The 20418-nt window shown below is 43.1% G+C and overlaps 1 pseudogene; it reads right to left on the reverse strand.

Annotated features, from left to right (window-relative positions):
- Window positions 1–5904: 5904 nt before the first annotated feature.
- LOC141983012 (arylsulfatase L-like) overlaps window positions 5905–20418 on the reverse strand; it is a 34103-nt pseudogene continuing 19589 nt past the window's right edge.

The following is a 20418-nucleotide window of genomic DNA, read 5'->3' on the forward strand; positions in this document are numbered from 1 at the left end:
GAAGGCTATTCCAGAACTTCACTCCTTTGATGGTTAGAAACCTTCAAGTCTAAACTTCCCGATGGCCAGTTTATATCCATTTGTTCTTGTGTCCACATTGGTACTGAGCTTAAATAATTCCTCTCCCTCTCCGGTATTTATCCCTCTGATATATTTATAGAGAGCAATTATATCTCCCCTCAACCCTTTTTTGGTTAGGCTAAAGGAGCCAAGCTCCTTGAGTCTCCCTTCATAAGACAGGTTTTCGGATCATCCTAGTAGCCCTTCTCTGTACCTGTTCCCGTTTGAATTCATCCTTCTTAAACGTAGGAGACCAGAACTGCACACAGTATTCCAAGTGAGGTCTTACCAGTGCCTGGTATAATGGAACTAACACCTCCTGATCTCTACTGGAAATACCTTGCCTGATGCATCCCAAGACCGCATTAGCTTTTTTCATGGCCATATCACATTGGCGGCTCATAGTCATCCTGTGGTCAACCAATATTCCAAGGTCCTTCTCCTCCATTACTTCTAATTGATACGTCCCCAGCTTATAACTAAAATTCTTCTTATTAATCGTCTCACTATTAAATTTCATCCTATTACTATTACTCCAGTTTACAAGGTCATCCAGATCCTCCTGTATGATATCCCAGTCCTTCTCTAAATTGGCAATACCTCCCAGCTTTGTGTCATCTGCAAACTTTATTGGCACACTCCCACTTTTTGTGCCGAGGTCAGTAATAAAAAGATTGGTCCCAAAACCGATCCCTGAGGAACTCCACTAGTAACCTCCCTCCAGTCTGACAGTTAACCTTTCAGTGTAACCCACTGTAGTCTCCCTGTTAACCAATTCCTTATCCACCTTTCAATTTTCATATTGATCCCCATCTTTTCCAATTTAACTAATTCCCCATGTGGCACTGTATCAAACGCCTTACTGAAATCGAAGTAAATTAGATCCACTGCGTTTCCTTTGTCTAAAAAATGTTACTTTCTCAAAGAAGGAGATCAGGTTGGTTTGGCATGATCTACCTTTTGTAAAACCATGTTGTATTTTGTCCCATTTACCATTGACCTCAATGTCCTTAACTACTTTCTCCTTCAAAATTTTTTCCAAGACCTTGCATGCTACAGATGTCAAACTAACAGGCCTGTATTTACCCGATCACTTTTTTTCCTTTCTTAAAAATAGGAATTATGTTAGCAATTCTCCAGTCATATGGTACAACCCCTGAGTTTACAGATTCATTAAAAATTCTTGCCAATAGGCTTGCAATTTCGTGTGCCAACCTTCCTTTTGTTTCAAAGTCTTACACTTCCCATTTTTATACAAAAGGTAATATTTAAGCCTCAGCAATGCAGAAACTTCAGTACCCACAGATCAGAAATGTAAAAACACAGCTTTCCTCCCCATACTGCTGAGCGACAGGGTTACGTTTTCTGTGCTGGAACCTAGTTTTCTATGGTACTTGGCTTCTACAAAATTGTTCAGATGTAAAATTACTATCCATGGCTGCAGCACAGACATTTTCTTCAGTTCTTTAACACATTAGACAAATGTTAATTTTAAGAATGGACATTAAAAAGAAGTCTCTAAAATGTGGCTTTCAGCAAATGGTTTTGTTCTTAATCCTTTAGAACACACACTGGCAGAAAAGCGCCTTGTTTTGGTAACCTAGGTGAATGGTTCTCAAATGTGAAGGGAATTCAAGGGAAATGCAGGCTGGATAACTCTAAAATGGCTCAAACTATCTCTCTCACTTTGTCCATTATATATGTATTGCTTTACTGATTAGATGTGGCCTTGTGTTCAGCGCCCTGACTTTCCATTGGATCTAAAAGGAGCAAACAACATTTCAGTAATATTTGAACATGTTGAAATATTGTGGTAGAAGCTTATTGTCTCACCATAGATGGGAACTTTGAGTCAGTCCAAATGCAGCAATTCTAAATGTCATGGAATAATGATTCAAGCATTCAGCTGGAAACCCGCGTCAGAAAATCTGAATGTCAAATATTTCCACAATTCACCCACCGCTTTATCCAATAAAAACAAACTCTAGTTGTTACAATGCATCCATTCCATCTGTAAGGTATCTATTTTTAACCATACATAGGCACATTCTCCTGTGGTCAGAAAGTTGGCTAATTCCAACACCCATGTTGGACTTTTGTCATAATTTGTCATTCTATATGGGGTATGCCCCCATCACACCCTTTCAGAGAGAGAGAATGCATAAAAAAGACCAATGGATGGAGCTGGTAAAAAGTTTGAAATAGTGATCATTTTTTTGGAAAAAATATTCAGCCTTTTCAAGCAACTCTACCAGTGAATAACTGCCCTGGGAGTTCTCCTGTGGTATACAATACTTAAAATCAAACACACACCAAAGGCTTTTGCAATAGCCTTTTAATTGCTGTGGTGCAAAGGTACGCAGTGTAATCATTTTATTTGTGAAGCAAAGAGCATGCCCACTCTTCATAATAACTGTAAGTGCAACCCAGGGTAAGATGGGGGTTGAGATCTTACTGGAACCAGTTTATGTAGCGCTATGTAGTATATAATCCCCGGAAAACCATGTAAACTGGCTGTGCAATGAGCTAACTATCTTGGCTTGAATGCATAAATAAGGGAGATGAGACCTGCAGGGAACTCCATGTAAACAAGCTAGCCTACCTCAAGGTGGCCCTCCATGCTACCTTTGACCCTTACTCTCCTCCAACCCCTGTTGTCTTACCACTGGAGTCGAGTAGGGTTTATGAATTCCAGGGAGGGAGGGAGAATTGACTGACTGAAAATAGGTTGCTTGTTTTTTGTTTCCCCTCTTTGAAATTAAATTGTGGGTCTGTCTTTGGTCACCAGGTTATATTCTACTTTGCACTCACAGGAATCAGTGGGTGGAATTTGCTCTCTCTATATGTGGGCAGACCCTGTTTTCTCTGCCTGGCTGAGCTGTTTCAGAGTTGTCAGCCATGGAGCAATCACTGTAGCCTCTCTGGCCTGTTTGCACCTCGTGTATGCACTATAGTAGTGCCTATTCCAGTTTTTCAAAAGCTGCAGTACCAAGATAAGTTTAAAAAAAAAACCTCCTAGTTTTGAACGTACATATTGATCCACTAATCTTAAATGTATAAACATTACAAACTAGAAAAGATGTGTCAGTCAGATTACAATGATATACACAAAGCAGAACAAGCCCTGAATGACCTTTATCCATGATGGTGACCTTGAACTAATGGTTTTCCACATTTGGATAGAAGTTGCATTTAAAGCTTTGCTTGCATTACGAGGAGTGTTCATTTTAATTGTATCAATCACGTACTGCTGCTTAGACAGTTTGCTAAAATAGTATAGATTTCACATTAAATGCTCTCACTTCTGCTTCATATATCAATTTAGCAAAGGTGTCATCCTGATCTATTTATCAAAGCAACAAGTGGGGGAACTGTTAACGCATATTGCACACCATATTAATATGCATGACCCATCACATTAACATTATATACATATGAATATTGTGTTCAATTATGCTAATTTGTATGTTTCACTCTTACTTATGTCAAGAAATATATATCTCCCAATACCCTGCAGGCTCAACAGAACAGCTGGCATTCGCAAATATAAACCCTGTCAAAATCAAGACACAGAAATGTTTTACCCTGGTACAAGCCCAACTAATTTGTAATGCGGTGTTCAAAAACAAGAGAAGTTGGGGGGTGGGGTGGGGAGGGGCAGAGAAAAACAAGCTAAAAAGCTAATTGGTGAATTTCAGTCTTTGGTGATGTATAAAGTGCTTTTTAACGTGTAAACAAGTATGCTATAAATATAGTATCTATAAAGCTAGTTTTGGGGGCATATTGCCTTGACCTGTCAGCTGCCTTTAACACAGTGGCTGGCTTTTCTTGTAATGCTGTCCTTTCTTGGTTTCTGTGACTTTGTCCTCTCCTGATTCTCTGATCGCTCTTTCAGCCTGTCCTTTTGGAGGATCCTCCTAACCTACCCTCCAACTTTGTCATTCCCACCCCCCCAAACCTGTGCCAGGAACTCTGGGCAGGAACGGGGCGAACAGAAAACTCTTTCAGCTACTCTTCTCCATCATGGCTGCAAGTATACCATCTCCTACAGCCTCTCCTACACTGGGGCATGAGCACCCTGCTCTGTACCCTTAGACCAGCAGTAGCTTGGACAACACCATGTCAGGGCAGCCCATGCATTCAGGACTCATGAGCAGTTGGGCAGGGCAAATAAACCCCAGGATCCCTTCCTTCTTCAACCTCTCTTGGGTGGAAACTTCCTCTCCCATTCCCCACCACCAAGTGAGAGGAAAACATGGAAAGGAGTATTATGTTGGGTATTGAACATTTTTGTGAGTGTGGTTTTGTAATGTGAGTGTTGCACTATTTTAAGACATGTTTACAAATAAAGCATGTTCAGTTTTCAAGCATGTTTATTGTTATTGCATCATATCAAACAATTATGATTTGAGATAATAAAGCTTAAAAACCTGTTCAGGAGCAACTAAGTGTTCGTAAGCAAACAGTACTCCTGGATTTGGTGAGGTACAGAAATTCACATCAGTAAATTCCATCTGTAAAACCCCTCACCCCACCCCACATTCATTATTCATCATGTCATTCAGACTTACACACTGCATGGCAATCAAGCCCATGCCCCTCTCAAGCACTGCTCCTGAGCCTAACATGAGCCAATTTCCGGCTCCCCAAGGACAGTAATAGCAGTACTATTCCCCCTCATCCATTGGGCTGAGACCACAAAACATCTCTGACTTCTGCTGCCCGGGCACAACCAGCTCCCTCAGTGGTAGCTGTACTTTCTGGCTGAGGGTACCAATCCAGTCAGGGGGAAATGGCTCATCTCTGGCTTCACAAAGCTTGTGAACGGCACAGCAAGCCAAGCAAGGTGGACAACATTGATGACAATGGCATCCAAACAATTTCTAATGGGCCTTCCTAAAGCACACTCAACAACCATTCTACACCTGCGCAGAGTGTGATTAAACCATCTGTTGTCAAGGCCTCTGAAATCAGGATACAGTTTTATAAGCCAAAGCAAAAGGGGTATGCAGGCTCCCCCAGGATGACAGTGCAGACAGTAACACCATTTATGTCAACGTCATTTGGTGGGACTAGTGTCCCACCTTGTCCATGAATGTAGATTCCTGATTGGCAAAAAACTAGCTTGTGAATTTTTCCTGTGCAGCCCACGCTGACATTTCTAAATCTGGCTCTGTGGTCCACTGGTGCCTGCAGCGCAATGGAGTAGTACCCTTTGCAGTGTATGTACTCAGGTGCTCCTCCAGGAGGGCAAATGAGGCCCAATAATGGCCCTGGCACAGTTAGGCAACCCCACTCTCTTAAAGCCAGCAGTTACTGCTAGAATATCTTTAATGCCCACTACTTTGAGGTTGGAAAGTTGACTGAAGTGACGGCAGAGGTATCTAAGGCAATCAGGCATGTAGTTTACCCCAAACTGGTTGGCAATGGACCTGTATTTAAAAACAAATGTGCATTCAGTTTGGTAACATGTTCACCTCAGTGATTATTCCCCTCCATTAAGACTTTTCTAACCTCCGCTTGAACCTGGGGCTCTGGCAGCCCCACGGCAGTGCACAGACCCGAGTCAAACTAACCAGATCCCAGAGGCGCTAGTGCCCCCCGGACTCGGGTCTGCGAGAGACCATATAGATGCTCAAGCCCAAGGATACTGAACACAGGTAGAAAAAGAAATCCCAGTTCATTTATCTGGGACAAAAGCCTGAGCTCACTGTTCAGGGCCAAATTGCAACTGAGACAGAATTTGGTCCAGAGATTATGTTCAGGACTTAATCAGGCAGACGCCAGGTCTACTGAACAGAGCTCAATGATAGGGGTGGGTGAGTGTAGGTGGGTCAGAAATGAAAGGAATGTCTGATTCAAATAGTCCAGTGTAATTTTGCCCTGCCTATGGATGTCAGTATTCAGCTCAAAGTCATTTAAGTTCTATTCTCTTTTTTTTTCAGGTTACTAGCTGTTTGACTGCCTCCCTGTTCTTTCTTTGGTTAAAGAATTTCCTGCTCACTGTCACCTTCTTTGTCACACCAGCAAAATGGGAATGTCCCACAGTACGGCTGCAGCCATGGCTTCCATATGTTATTGTACCCAGAGAGCTGCTGAGGGACCAGAGTCAGGGTCCTGCGATGCTCCTGAACAGCTCTTTCTAGTCTGCTTATTACTGTGTCAAACAGGGGCTCAGTGGCAGGAGACAGAGGTTTGGTCTCAGCTGGGTCACTGGAGAGATCAAAGAGCAAAGGAGGGTCATGATGGGTTACGTCTTCCCCAAAGCAATGGCACATTCCACGTCTATAACAGGCTCCAGCACCCTCTGCCTGGAATATTGGAGTCACATAATGAGCCGTCCACAGTGCCCCACCTGCCAGGAGAGAAACCACTTTAAGTAACAAAGATGGACATGAACTAGACCGAGTTCTCCTAAGAGCAGTATTTTCCCTGCAAAGGCTTTTATTCCGTCCCTGTCATAGGAAATAAGCGGCAAGCCAAGATGACCATGCAACTATTTATCTACTGGGAACTAACTGAATTCCAAAATAGTCCTTTCCAAAAGCCGCTGAACCGGTTCTTTTTGTTCTTCTAAGGTAGTGATCTGTAGAACCATGCTTAAAAGCATTTCTTTTTACAGCAACTGGTGCCCTCATTTATCCCTGCTAGAGATGACTAACTTAGTTCTACAAGACAAGGGCCAGATCTTCCTATGTGTGTGGACTGCACCTAGTGCATTGTGGGTGCCAACTACTGCTCTATAAATTGCTGTGCAAGACCAATGCTCCTCTACAAGCTGGACTGCATTCCCTCTCTCTGCTTTGCAGAAGTCTATCAGCTCAAAAGACTGTCCCTAAGAATTGTCCAGTGGGCCCCAGATAGCTAGGGGGCAAGTCTTATTCCCAATATAGTCACAAGGGTGTTGGGAGTCAGTGAGAGAGTCGTGTGTGGATGGATCCACCTATTTAAAATGACTACTTGGGTATAGCTTTCAAAGAACATTCTCAGCAGCATGGGGGCTCTCAGCTCATGGTAAGGAGGGAGATGAAGCTGCTCCGGGACAAGACTGTGATGTGTTCCCTCAGGGTCTCAAATGCTTCTCAGAGTTTGCAGGCCCACATGTACTGCACACTTTCTGCTATTCCCCTTTGTAGGGTGTAGAAAGGGATGCTGGAACAATTTTCATAGTGGGAGAGCTGAGAGCCATTGAACCAAACTGTAACCCTGTAGATAATGGAAACCACTTGAAGCCAGTAGGTGCTGGAACTGCAGCACCTATGGGTGTACATAATAATGTAGTGATAGCTAGCTCTGGTGGTTGGTGCCTTATGTGGGGGGAGGTCCCCATCTCTTCCCCCTGCCCCGGTGGAGCTGTGTGCGCCCTCAAGGGTGCAGTCCTTGCAGTCTTAGTGCAGGGACTGGAATTGTACCTGTCCCTTATGTGGTCTGCCTAAGGGAAAATTCTTTATGGTCTCTCTCTGCACTTTGCACTCATGGAAGGACTAGACAGAATCTGGCCCCAGCTTATTTCCAGTCTCAGGATGTAGCTTAGTCTTGAAAGCAGGGCAGCTTACTGGATATCAGCTGTGAGCAAATAATACAATAGAAACAGAAACTTGTTTTCAACGCAGTGTGCTGAACACTAGATTGCAGTGCCACAGCAGCACATGGTATCGAGCTGTTGCCCAGACCAGTGGCTCTCCAGCCTCTGACCGATAGTCTGAACAGAACTATATAAAACAAAGTAGCAGCATCACAGTAGGAGGCTGGCTAATCATGAAAAATGACAAGGCATTAAGGGTGCAACTGAATGCAGTTTGACTGGAGATTTGCCTCCCCCTGTATCCCATGGTCTGATAGGAGATGATACAATTGATCTGAGCAAAGCTCTGTGAGTGACATTATTAATTGAGACAAGGTGGGCGGGGTAATATCATTTATTAGCCCAACTTCTGTTGGAGAGACAGACAAGCTTTCAAACTACACAGAGCTCTTCCATAGGTCTGGGAAACGTACTCCAAGATTACCTCACCCACCTTGTCTTTCTCTCATATCCTGGCAACGACGTGGCTACAACTACACTGCATACATTATTATTTTATCATTAGTATTATTTTTATTTTCTATAAACAATCAGGGCCATGGAAGCCCAAGGTCCACATAAAAAATGTTCATGCTCCCAGTTGTTAGCAGCCATCTGATGGTAACACATTTAGGCCCTGATCCCCTGTAACTGAAATCATTCCAGGAGGAGGAGGTGGTTGTGTCCAGCACAAGAGAGAGATTAGACATGATGCCTAACTGACGGAAGGGTAGGTTCAACACTCTGAGCCATTTCTGTAATGCATGCAGCACAAAAGCCGACATTTGCAGTCTGTATATATGACGTTTTCTTTTTGGTTCAGTGGAATCTGCTGAACTCTCCTGCCTTCTGCTGTGCCCTGAGCTGTTCTCCATGACTGGGAGGCTGCAGCTTTACCCCGCGGGCTGAATGTTGCTGCAGCCAGGATGTCTTTTGCTAATCAAAAACTATTATGAAAAAGGTGGTGGAAACAATAATGCATCTCAAACTCTAGCAAATACTCCAGTTTGAACGCCTTCCATGGGTATATTTCTTAATTTAATTGTAAATTACAACTATACTTTTCAGGCTGCATCTCAGAACTTCTTTGGTGTGATCACTTCTGGCTGAATTCCTCGGTTGTTTTGGATTAAAATAATGTATTTGGAAACATGGTAGACACAGATGTTTCCCCCCCTCAGACATTAGCAAAAATTATAAAAAAAAAAAATAAAAAAAATGATGGATTGATAAATAAAGGACACAGCCATTAATTGTAGCTGAAGTTTAAGATTAACAATTTCTCAGTATGTGTTTTTTCTTGGCTGTATGTAAGTATGTGAACTCATACTGTGGTATATCTAGATCATTTTCAATATATAGATATGTATCTCATTATATATATAGATAGTCTATTTTATATATAATCTATATACCAATTATGTCATTGATATGTGTTCAGAAAAATTAATTTGTCTATGCATTTCATTAAATATTTTGGGCCATATTAGCCCAGTTACCTGGCTGTCTATTTAGCTCACTTATACTGGCTAGTTATGACTGATTCTCCATTACCCTGCACCTTGTGTAGTTATTTACATCTGTGCAAAATGGGTATAAAATACTAAATAACTACACAAGGTGCAGGGCAATGAAGAATCTGTCTCCCTGTTAGTTAGTGTTGAAAGGTGCACTGAGAATGTGGCCACAACAACAACTGGAGTGTCCAGAAAAGAAAAAAAAAAACCCAGAAAACAATGGGGAAAAACAATATTGAAAGCTGAGTAGAACTCAGCATTGGAGCAGCCAGCAGGGGTTCCAGCCAGCACAGACAGACAAAGAGGAACACATAATCAGAGTTAAAGCAACCCTGACTGAACTTGAGGGAAGTGTGTTAATTATGGGGTACCATGTTCATGTAATATGTCCAAGGAAAAACTGTTTCTTGAATCTAAATAACTCTCAAACCCATCTGGTAATAATCAATTTAACAAGCAGAAAGTGTCACTAATAAGCCCTATTGTGTCAGGATAGAGGAAAGGACTCTTTAACATATAGACAAAAGACTCTCCCAGCCTTGATGAAGGGCCTAATTGATGAGTCCTCACTAGAAGACAGAAAGATACAATGGCTTCACATCCAGACAGCCCAATATACATACATGAAAGGACAATAAGTAGAACAGGAACGTGATGTATTTTAAAATGAGCAGAACAATAAGGAGAAATCAACTGGACTCCAAAGATTTCTCCTGCCTTGTAAGAAAGGAATGGATCTGAGCAAGGAACAGATTTTTGTTTCAGATTAAATTACATGGAATATTACAATTTTTGGTTTAACTATGGTTCATTTAACCAAGTTTCACCTGCCTGAATTTCAGACCTACCCACATTTTGAATATATCTGATCTGCATGTCTGAAATGGACATACACATATAAGTTATGCAGCCAGATGAGCAAATTATTTTTTCTCTCTAAATTTTTTGGGGAAAAGATTACTTGAGTAGCTATGGGATTCCTCCCCAAAATGATATCTTGCATTCTCTCTTATGTGACTAAAGTGGGAGCGGTATACATGTGTAGAATGTTTCATTTTTTATAGAACCATCTCCTTGTGTTTCATTGGGATAACTAGGAAGGTACACAACTCTACGCAGTTAAGTAAATCAAATATACATAAGGTTAGACAGGTAAAAGATAAGAGCAAGAGAGAGCGAGATATTAACAATCCATTGTTACATTATTGGGAGTAGGGAGCAAAGATATGTGGTGCATTAGATCAATTTGAAACCAAGTAGCAGACAACAACCCACATAAACCAGTCTAAACACAAAGCTTAGTAGGGCATCAGTATACACGACCATCATTATTTTTATATTACTATAGCAGCTAGAGGCCCAAGTCAAGCTCAGAGATCCATCGTAAAAAAATAGTAACAGACAACTCCTACCCTGGAGAGCTTTTAGAATGGAGATAGACAATACACAGGATGAGAGGGGGAAACTGAGGTAAGTGAGCTAAGGGAAGTGTCTTGCTCAGGGTCACAGAAGTTTAGTGACAGAGCTGGGAATAAAAACACAGGTCTCCTGACTTCCAGTTTAGTGCCCTATCCATTGCTAGACCGCTCTGCCTCTCAGTAGGGTTAGATGATTAAAAGCTTGGTGTGTTCACATATTTTCCTACACAGGCAGATTCATTTTATGATCTCACGTCCGCATTTTGGTTTGGGCCAAAGGCCCCATTGGTTTCTATACTAAGTTCTCCCCTAAGGCCCATCCTTTCTTGAACCTGGCCCAGAATGGTCAGATTTGGGCTGTGATTTCTCCTATTTCTTATACTTTGTATTGCCCCATCTTAAATGTAGGATTCTCTTTTGTGAGCCACACTACACTGACCCATTTCCTAACCACTACTCTCAAACTTGTGGCTAAGTGACATTCTGTATTGTTTCACAGGTGCTGCATGGGGATATTAGCCAGAATATAGTTAGTTGCATTTTTATCTGTCTGGGTCTTGGAAACAGTTTCAGGCCATTGTGTGTGCAAGATCAGAAATTTCTAATCTGTGGGGAGTCCCAGAAAATGTGTGTGCAGGGACCTATTTGACTACAACATCTCTCTGAGAGATTGAGGGGATGGGAAGAGTGTAGGATTCATGTTGTTAGAAAAACTGGTGTGTAGAAGAAATGTCCGTTGCTTTTATCCCATTGAATTTCTCTCCCAGAAGATGAAGAGGTGGGGCCCCCAGTTGTCAGGATATCTGCCCAAGTGTCCTCATCTAAGGGACATACCTATTTTCTTTTTATATGTAGCCACTTGTAGTCTGTTTCTGTATCTCATGCAGGGCTGTGGTGGGTTGGCTCACTAGTCCTTTAGTACTTATTGTTAAAAGCTCCATCAGTTAAATTTCAAATTTGGAAGACAGTTAAAGCATGGCCACCAGTCAGAACTTGTCTGAAAATGAAACAGGGATTTAAATGGCGTACAAGTTGGAGATTGATGAAACACTCATTGGGAGGTGGTCCGAGGGAGTGGGAAATCTCTTTGTTTGAAGCACTTTGAGGCTAGGCACATCTCTATGGATTCAAATTCAAAGCAAAGCAATATTGATGGACCCCCGGCCTCTTTGGGTGCATTAGAATTTATCAGGTTTCAGAGTAACAGCCGTGTTAGTCTGTATTCGCAAAAAGAACAGGAGGACTTGTGGAACCTTAGAGACTAACCAATTTATTTGAGCATAAGCTTTCGTGAGCTACAGCTCACTTCATCGGATGCATGCAGAAGTGAGCTGTAGCTCACGAAAGCTTATGCTCAAATAAATTTAAAGGCGTACTTGTGGCACCTTAGAGACTAACAAGTCCTCCTTTTCTTTTTACGAAACCTGTCAAATAAATTTGTCAGTCTCTAAGGTGCCACAAGCACGCCTTTTCTTTTTGTAGAATTTATCAGTGTACCACTGCCCTCTAGCGGAATGTTTCCTAACATACCTGCTTGATTATCAGTTTTCTTGGAAGTTGCTCATTTAAGTCACCAGGCAGTTAAGATACAGAGCCAGACTTTAACTCCAGCTGATGGTGTATGTTTGGAGAATGATTCGTTCTGAAATCTAAACCAATCCAGCCTCCCTCTCTTGAAAACACACTTTCATATTCAGAGAAACTTTCAAACTTAAGCCAATAAGCTTCCTTACCACATTTGCTAATAATAGAAGATATCTGATTCTTTAAACTTGGGGCTACTACATTCCAGACCATCTTTCTCTTCCCTCATCCCCATTTAATCCTACAATGATTCATTAATCAGTCATTTTCTTTAGCAATGTGCGTTCATCTGAGAGATGGGAGACCTGGGTTCAAGGCCCTGTTCTAAATCAGGCAGAGTGGGGATTTGAACCTGGTTCTCCTATAGTTTGAGGGAGTGCTCTTACTGCCAGGCAGAGATAAGAGCCTCCCTTCCGCCCATCAATTAGGCACCTAGAGGCCCAGATTAATGAGAGATTTGTGCCTAAGTCCCTTTGTTAACCTAGGCCTTAAATTCTGCCCCATTTCATTCCTGGATAGCTTAGGTGGCTCCCCTCTCAATTGATGGGTTCTACGAATCCTTTTTTCAGCACCTAACTCTCCCCCATGCATTGTACAGGAAGCCTGTGAGCATAACTCAGGGTTTAGGGCCTAGATTCACAAAGGTCCTTAGGCGCCGAACTCTGTTGATCTGAGCCTATAGGCACCTGACTGATGGGCTGGAGGGAGACACCCATCTCTGCTTGAGACTCTCAGCTGTGACTCCTCTCCTGCAGTTCTGTGTCTAGGCCAGGTCAGCCCTTTCTCATGAGAAAAGAGAGACAGAGAAGTGAACCTATCTCATCGTAGCTAATAGCCCAGTGGTTAGGGCACTCACCTGCGATGTGGGACGCCTACATTCAAATCCCTTCTCTGTCTGGTTCAGAGCAGGGACTTAAATCCAGGTCTCCCACCTCTCAAATGAATATCCTAGCCTCTGGGCTGTGGAGTATTTGAGGGGATCAAAATCTCACGTAAGGTCCTATTTGAGCCTTTAGGTACCTAAATTTACCTTTAAAAATCCAACCCTTAGTAATAGCTATGCACACCCACCCGAGTACCAAAAATTTCTGACCTGTTCGCCCATGACTGTCATTTGTGTGAAATCCAATCTGGTAAGTGTGCTCTGAGAAAGCCTCCCACATCGAGCCTCACTGCATAGAGAGGCAGGGAAACTCCTAGTCTGAGAATCCCTTTGGGCTACGGAGTGAGCAAGGGTTCAGAACAGCTCGTTAGCTGTGGGATAGCATCAGGATTTAGGCAGCTTTGCTCACAACAACTGGTGGAAACAGAGGCACCTAGGGGGACTTTAAGTGCCTACACAGTTAGGCGGCTGCTGAGCAGTGGTTTTGAGAACATCAGCGATACCTTAATGTGGGATTTAGGTGCCTAAGACCTTTGTGGATCTAGCCCTAAATTCTTACGAAAAGGAGCCTCAGAAGCTTGCAAGCTCAGCAGGGAGCTTGTCTAAGCTAGACAGGATCAAAATGCAGAGGAGAAGGGCATAGATGCCTAAGCAGCTGACCTAGTGCACCAGGCTGACAGGCGCCTCCCTACACTCAGGATGTGTTGGCATGAACCCTCTCATGCAGTTAGGTACCAAAGCCAGGATAGCCCCTGTAGCGAGCCCACACCCTAGCAACCAAACTGTCACTCTTTCTTGCACACTCAATACCTCTCTCATGCTTTGTCCTATTTTCTCTCTGTCCCTGGCTGTCTGTTGTGTGGGTGCTGCGCTGCCCCACTCCATCAGTGACCTGCATCTCGCCCTCCTGCAGCAGGACCTGACAGGTATCAAGATTTCAGTGTGCTCAGAGCACAACTACAGGGATTGGACCACACTGACGATATAGACGATTCTCCCTGCCAAAGGCCTTCAGGGCTTTGGCTTGAGTGAGGGATCCGAGCAGCTTACCAGCTGTGACATGGTGTCAGGCCTTCGGCGGCTTTTGCAAATGCTGACTGATGGAAATTTTAGGTGCCTGGGGGATTTAGACACCTCTGGGGTAGGTAGCAGCTAAGGAGCAGCTTTGAAAATGTCAGTGGCATCCAAGTGGTGGGCTTGGGCACCTAAAGAGGCAGATAGGGACCTAAATACCTTTCAGGATCTGGCCCATAGGCTTCGCAACAATGAACAAACAACGTTTTAATATCTTTAAAAAATTTGTCCCCAGTCATCCTCTTTGACTCAGTTTTCCATCTGTGCAATGGGAATAATAGCACTTCCCTACCTCACAAAGGTGTAGTAAGGATAAATACCTTAAAGACCGTAAGGTGCTCAGATACTACAGTGATGGGGCTATACATGTACAGAATATGATAGATACAATAGCTGATATATTCCACGCAAAATGTATTAAAGATTTATGAGAAATGTTTAGAGGCATAGATCAACTTTTTGGCTTTACCAGCAGTAACTAATTAAGCCTCACAACACCCCCGTGAAGAACTTAAAAATTATTACCACCATTTCAGAGACAGGGAAACCAAGGCAGAAATGTTAAGTGACTTGCTCAAGGTCTTAGAGACAGTGCTTAAATGAGGAGAAAGGGATAGTCTCCTCCATCACCTTCCGCCTTACCTCAGCCATCAGGAGTGAGAAACATGGATTTCCTATAACCACTCATTCATGGTTCCTGACACTACACCGTATGCAGGTAGGGGAATCTGTGTCAGTGCAGGACTTAGAACTTTGGAATTCCTAGCTCCCAGCTCTCCTTTTCTTAGGGGAACTTGACAGCTTTAAGAATATATCAGCAAGGAAGTTTGTTTGTTTGTTTGAAGGTTTTGGAGTTAAGTCATAATTAAGAAATGCATTACAGCTGCTGTCAATTAGCCTAATTGAAGAAAGATGTTTCACAGCTGAGCTTTATAAAGGGAAAACCCAGTTTAACAGAGAAAATGGAACTCTTGAAAATAAGCAAACAACTTCTTAAGCTTAAAAAAACAGGCTGTATCCATGATCACTCTGTTGGTAGCTCTCCTGATGCTTTTGCAGCTGGAGCAATGAAAGCACTGGCTATCATGAGGCAGCAGCACCTTCTATTATTGTAGGCCGAGCGCCAGATTTTTAAAGGTATTTAGGCATCTAAAGATGCAGATAGACACCTAGTGGGATTTTCAAAATCTCACGTAAGGTCCTATTTGAGTCTTTAGGTGCCTAAATTTACCTTTAAAAATCCAACCCTTAGTAATCATAGAATCATAGACTATCAGGGTTGGAAGGGACCTCAGGAGGTCATCTCGTCCAACCCCCTGCTCAAAGCAGGACCAACCCCCAACTAAATCATCCAGGCCAGGGCTTTGTCAAGCCTGACCTTAATAACTTCTAAGGAAGGAGATTCCACCACCTCCCTAGGTAACGCATTCCAGTGTTTCACCACCCTCCTAGTGAAAAAGGTTTTCCTAATATCCAACCTAAACCTCCCCCACTGCAACTTGAGACCACTGCTTCTTGTTCTGTCATCTGCTACCACTGAGAACAGTCTAGATCCATCCTCTTTGGAACCCCCTTTCAGGTAGTTGAAAGTAGCTATCAAATCCCCCCCTCATTCTTCTCTTCCGCAGACTAAACAATCCCAGTTCCCTCAGCCTCTCCTCATAAGTCATGTGTTCCAGTCCCCTAATCATTTTTGTTGCCCTCTGCTGGACCCTTTCCAATTTTTCCACATCCTTCTTGTAGTGTGGGGCCCAAAACTGGACACAGTACTCCAGATGAGGCCTCACCAATGTCGAATAGAGGGAACAAACACGTCCCTTGATCTGCTGGCAATGCCCCTTCTTATGCAGCCCAAAATGCCATTGGCCTTCTTGGCAACAAGGGCACACTGTTGACTCATATCCAGCTTCTCGTCCACTGTAACCCCTAGGTCCTTTTCTGCAGAACTGCTGCCGAGCCATTTGGTCCCTAGTCTGTAGCAATGCATGGGATTCTTCCATCTTAAGTGCAGGACTCTGCACTTGTCCTTGTTGAACCTCATCAGATTTCTTTTGGCCCAATCCTCCAATTTGTCTAGGGCCCTCTGTATCCTTTCCCTACCCTCCAGCATATCTACCGCTCCTCCCAGTTTAGTGTCATCTGCAATCTTGCTGAGGGTGCAATCCACACCATCCTCCAGATCATTAATGAAGATATTGAACAAAACCGGCCCCAGGACCAACCCTTGGGGCACTCCACTTGATACCAGCTGCCAACTAGACATGGAGCCATTGATCACTACCCGTTGAGCCCGAAAATCTAGCCAGCTTTCTATCCACCTTATCGTCCATTCATCCAGCCCATACTTCTTTAATTTACTGGCAAGAATACTGTGGGAGACAGTATCAAAAGCTTTGCTAAAGTCAAGGAACAACACATTCATTGCTTTCCCCTCATCCACAGAGCCAGTTATCTCATCATAGAAGGCAATTAGATTAGTCAGGCATGACTTGCCCTTGGTGAATCCATGCTGACTGTTCCTGATCATTTTCCTCTCCTCTAAGTGCTTCAGAATTGATGCCTTGAGGACCTGCTCCATGGTTTTTCCAGGGACTGAGATGAGGCTGACTGGCCTGTAGTTCCCAGGATCCTCCTTCTTCCCTTTTTTAAAGATGGGCACTACATCAGCCTTTTTCCAGTCATCCGATCACCATGAGTTTTCAAAGATAATGGCCAATGGCTCTGCAATCACATCCGCCAACTCCTTTAGCACTCTGAGATGCAGCGCATCTGGCCCCCTGGACTTGTGCTCATCCAGATTTTTTAAATAGTCCTGAACCACTTTTTTCTTCACAGAGGGCTGGTCACCTCCTCCCCATGCTGTGCTGCCCAGTGCAGCAATCTGGGAGCTGACCTTGTTCGTGAAGACAGAGGCAAAAAAAGCATTGAGTACGTTAGCTTTTTCCACATCCTCTGTCACTATGTTGCCTCCCTCATTCACTTTCCTTGACTTTCTTCTTGTTGCTAACATATCTGAAGAAACCCTTCTTGTTACTCTTAACATCTCTTGCTAGCTGCACCTACAGGTGTGATTTGGACTTCCTGATTTCACTCCTGCATGCCCGAGCGATATATTTATACTCTTCCCTGGTCATTTATCCAATCTTCCACTTCTTGTAAGCTTCTTTTTTGTGTTTAAGATCAGCAAGGATTTCACTGTTAAGCCAAGCTGGTCGCCTGCCATATTGACTATTCTTTCTACACATCGGGATGGTTTGTCCCTGTAACCTCAGTAAGGATTCTTTAAAATACAGCCAGCTCTCCTGGACTCGTTTCCTCCTCATGTTATTCTCCCAGGGAATCCTGCCCATCAGTTCCCTGAGGGAGTCAAAGTCTGCTTTTCTGAAGTCCAGGGTCCGTATTCTGCTGCTCTCCTTTCTTCCCTGTGTCAGGATCCTGAACTCGACCATCTCATGGTCACTGCCTCCCAGGTTCCCATCCAGTTTTGCTTCCCCTACTAATTCTTCCTGGTTTGCGAGCAGCAGGTCAAGAAGAGCTCTGCCCCTAGTTGGTTCCAGGAGGGCAAGTGGCGCAATCCCAGCCCAAACCAGGGCCACCACACAGGGGGACTGGAGGAGCCGCACTGCTGCATGCCAAGCGGGCGGGAAGCAGGAAGGGTGCCTGGGGGCAGAGTGTGGGTGGGGCCACGGCTGGCTTTTTGGGGAGGCACAGCCTCCCCCAGCCTATGGTACCTGCCGCCAATATCTGTCATGTGTTTGTCCTCCTGTCCTCTCCCCAGGGACTCAAGCATGTGCAGTAGGGCATATTGTTTTGGATATTTTTTTTTATAATGTATACACACACTGCTATATGTTTACTTAACCGTTATTTCATAGTTTCATAGATCTGAAGGCCAAGAAGAACAATTAATCATCTAATCTGACCTGTTGTGGGGAAAATATTTATACTCACTGTCCTTTTGGTGCCACTGTACTGCATGTAAATATAGCCCACAGTAGTGAAACAGGAACTCATGCTCTGAAAGCTGAACTTTTCCCTGCAGTAAAGGCATCAGGTTTCGGCCGTCGATCACCCTAATGTGAGGGAGAGAATGGAAGTCACCAAACTAGGGTGAGCACATTCTGTAGTCAGTACTCTCATTGCAAATGGCAATTCTTAAACAAGCTACCATTTGAATCAGGAAATGCGAACATTTAAAATTACATATTATTGCACAGCTATAGAGACTTGAGCAACTGATTTTTCAGTTCAGTGGTAGTTCTGAAAAAAAAAAATCGGACTTTTCAGGGAATTGAAAAATGCTATTTTTGGTCTGTTCCAGAGCAAGGATTTGAACCTGGGTCTCCCACCTCTTGGGTGAATACCCAACCACTGGGGCTAAAAGTGACAAGATGGCGACCAAAGGGCAGGATCACCTCCTCCAGCTATTTTATTAATGGCTGAAACTATTCATGTCAGGTTAACAAATCATTTCAAGTCACTCAAAAGTGCATTTTCCATCAAATACACTATTTGTCTGAAAAATGTCAGCCAGCTCTAATTGGGTCAGTGGAACACTTAATATCTCACACCTCCTTAGCGCCTTTGCTCCAAGGGTCTCAAAACACAAGTACATTACAAAAACATCACCATGGTGATGTATGTTAGCACGATCATTTTACAGAAGCGTAAACTGTAGCCACAGGGAAATCCATTCTTTCTAACTTGGGTGACTAAGGCTGAAGTCGATGGGAGCTGCCGGCGCTCAGAACTCCTGAAACATCAGGTCACATGTCGATGATTAAATATGGATTTAGGAGCCTAACTTTAAGTACCAAAGTTTTATAATTTTGTCTAAGTGGCGGGCCCACCGTCAGTTACACACTGAATTAGTGACAAAGCCAGAAATAGGACCCAGGTGTCCAGTCTCCCAGTCCTTTGGTTTATGCTCTAACAAAACATTTCTGCCTCCCAAATTCCTATGCACCCCTCTAATACAAGAGGGCTTTTTTCTTTAAAGAAAACCAGAATCATCCCAGGGAATCACACATATACATTTGTTTCCATCGTTTGTTTATGAAAGAAAACAGAATTTAACTATAATTAATCCTATTTTTATATTAAGAAGTAAACCAGTCTTCTTTGTGTTTTCCTTAAAATCATACAGAATAGGTAGAACTAAGCAGGAGGAAAGATAAAGACATTTGTTTTTAAAAACTGTATGACTTCTAACCTGACAATGTCCCTTTAAAAACAAATAACTGTATATTAGGATGCGCAATATCAATCTTTTCATTACAACTGAAATACAGCAAATATGGTTTATGAAACAGTCCCCATACCTGTCCTGAGGCATTATCCCTGCAGCCAGGTGAGCCACTGTGGGGTAAATGTCCATATGACTTGTAGGTTCATCAATAACTGTATCCGCAGGCAATACTCCTGGCCATCTAAATATCCCTGCCACACGGATCCCTCCTTCCCAGCCTCCCGTGCCTTTTCCACCTGTTGTAAGAGAAATGGCACCAGAAGTGATGAGTCATTAGGACAGGGACTCAAGTTATTGTGAATTTACAGATTAGAATACAATATTCAAATACTCTTTAAATGAAAATAAATCTCACTAAATCTAGGAGAGCAAGGAAAGCCAGGGTTAAAGGCAGTGTTAACTTTGCTCTTCCCAGCTGCTTATTACTACCATCTTTATATTAGGCCATTTTCTCCTATGGCATCTAGGGCAATTCATGATTGTGAGGCACTTTGGACAGAGGGGAGCAGTTCTATTCTTAAAACCTCCAAAATAAACAAAATTCAGATCTGTAACATTAATATGGAATTCTGTGATTTAAATATAAATTAATTAGAGGGCTCCTTGATTGTCAAGATCTGACAGACCAAACACAAAGTCAATGGAAGAGAGATTGAAATCCTGTATGACTCTCAGGAAAGCAACCTTGGGATACAAAGGGCTCATCAGGCAGTTCCAACCAGAAGTAGAGTGAGCATAGCAAAATAGTTCATAGACGCAGAAGAAGACTCTGGGAGATGGCTGACAGTCTTCAAGGACTCCACGAAATAATCTACAACTGCAGGGATGCTCTGAGACAATTCTAGAAGGAAGTATGCTATGTAGGAATATGAAGTATTGCAGAGCGCCAAAGAGGACCCTATAAATACTATACAGCAAAGGAGACTCTGAGGCTATCTACAGCCCTTGAATATAGTCTGTACGGCATCTCTTTGAGCTCTCTCTCTATTCTTCTAATTATCTCTCAATTCCACCCCAATCCCTAGGCATCATAATGAACTGGCTCTCTTTTAACCCAAAATATTCACTAC

This window comes from Natator depressus, chromosome 1 (genome assembly GCF_965152275.1).
Source record: "Natator depressus isolate rNatDep1 chromosome 1, rNatDep2.hap1, whole genome shotgun sequence".
Lineage (NCBI taxonomy): Eukaryota > Metazoa > Chordata > Testudines > Cheloniidae > Natator > Natator depressus.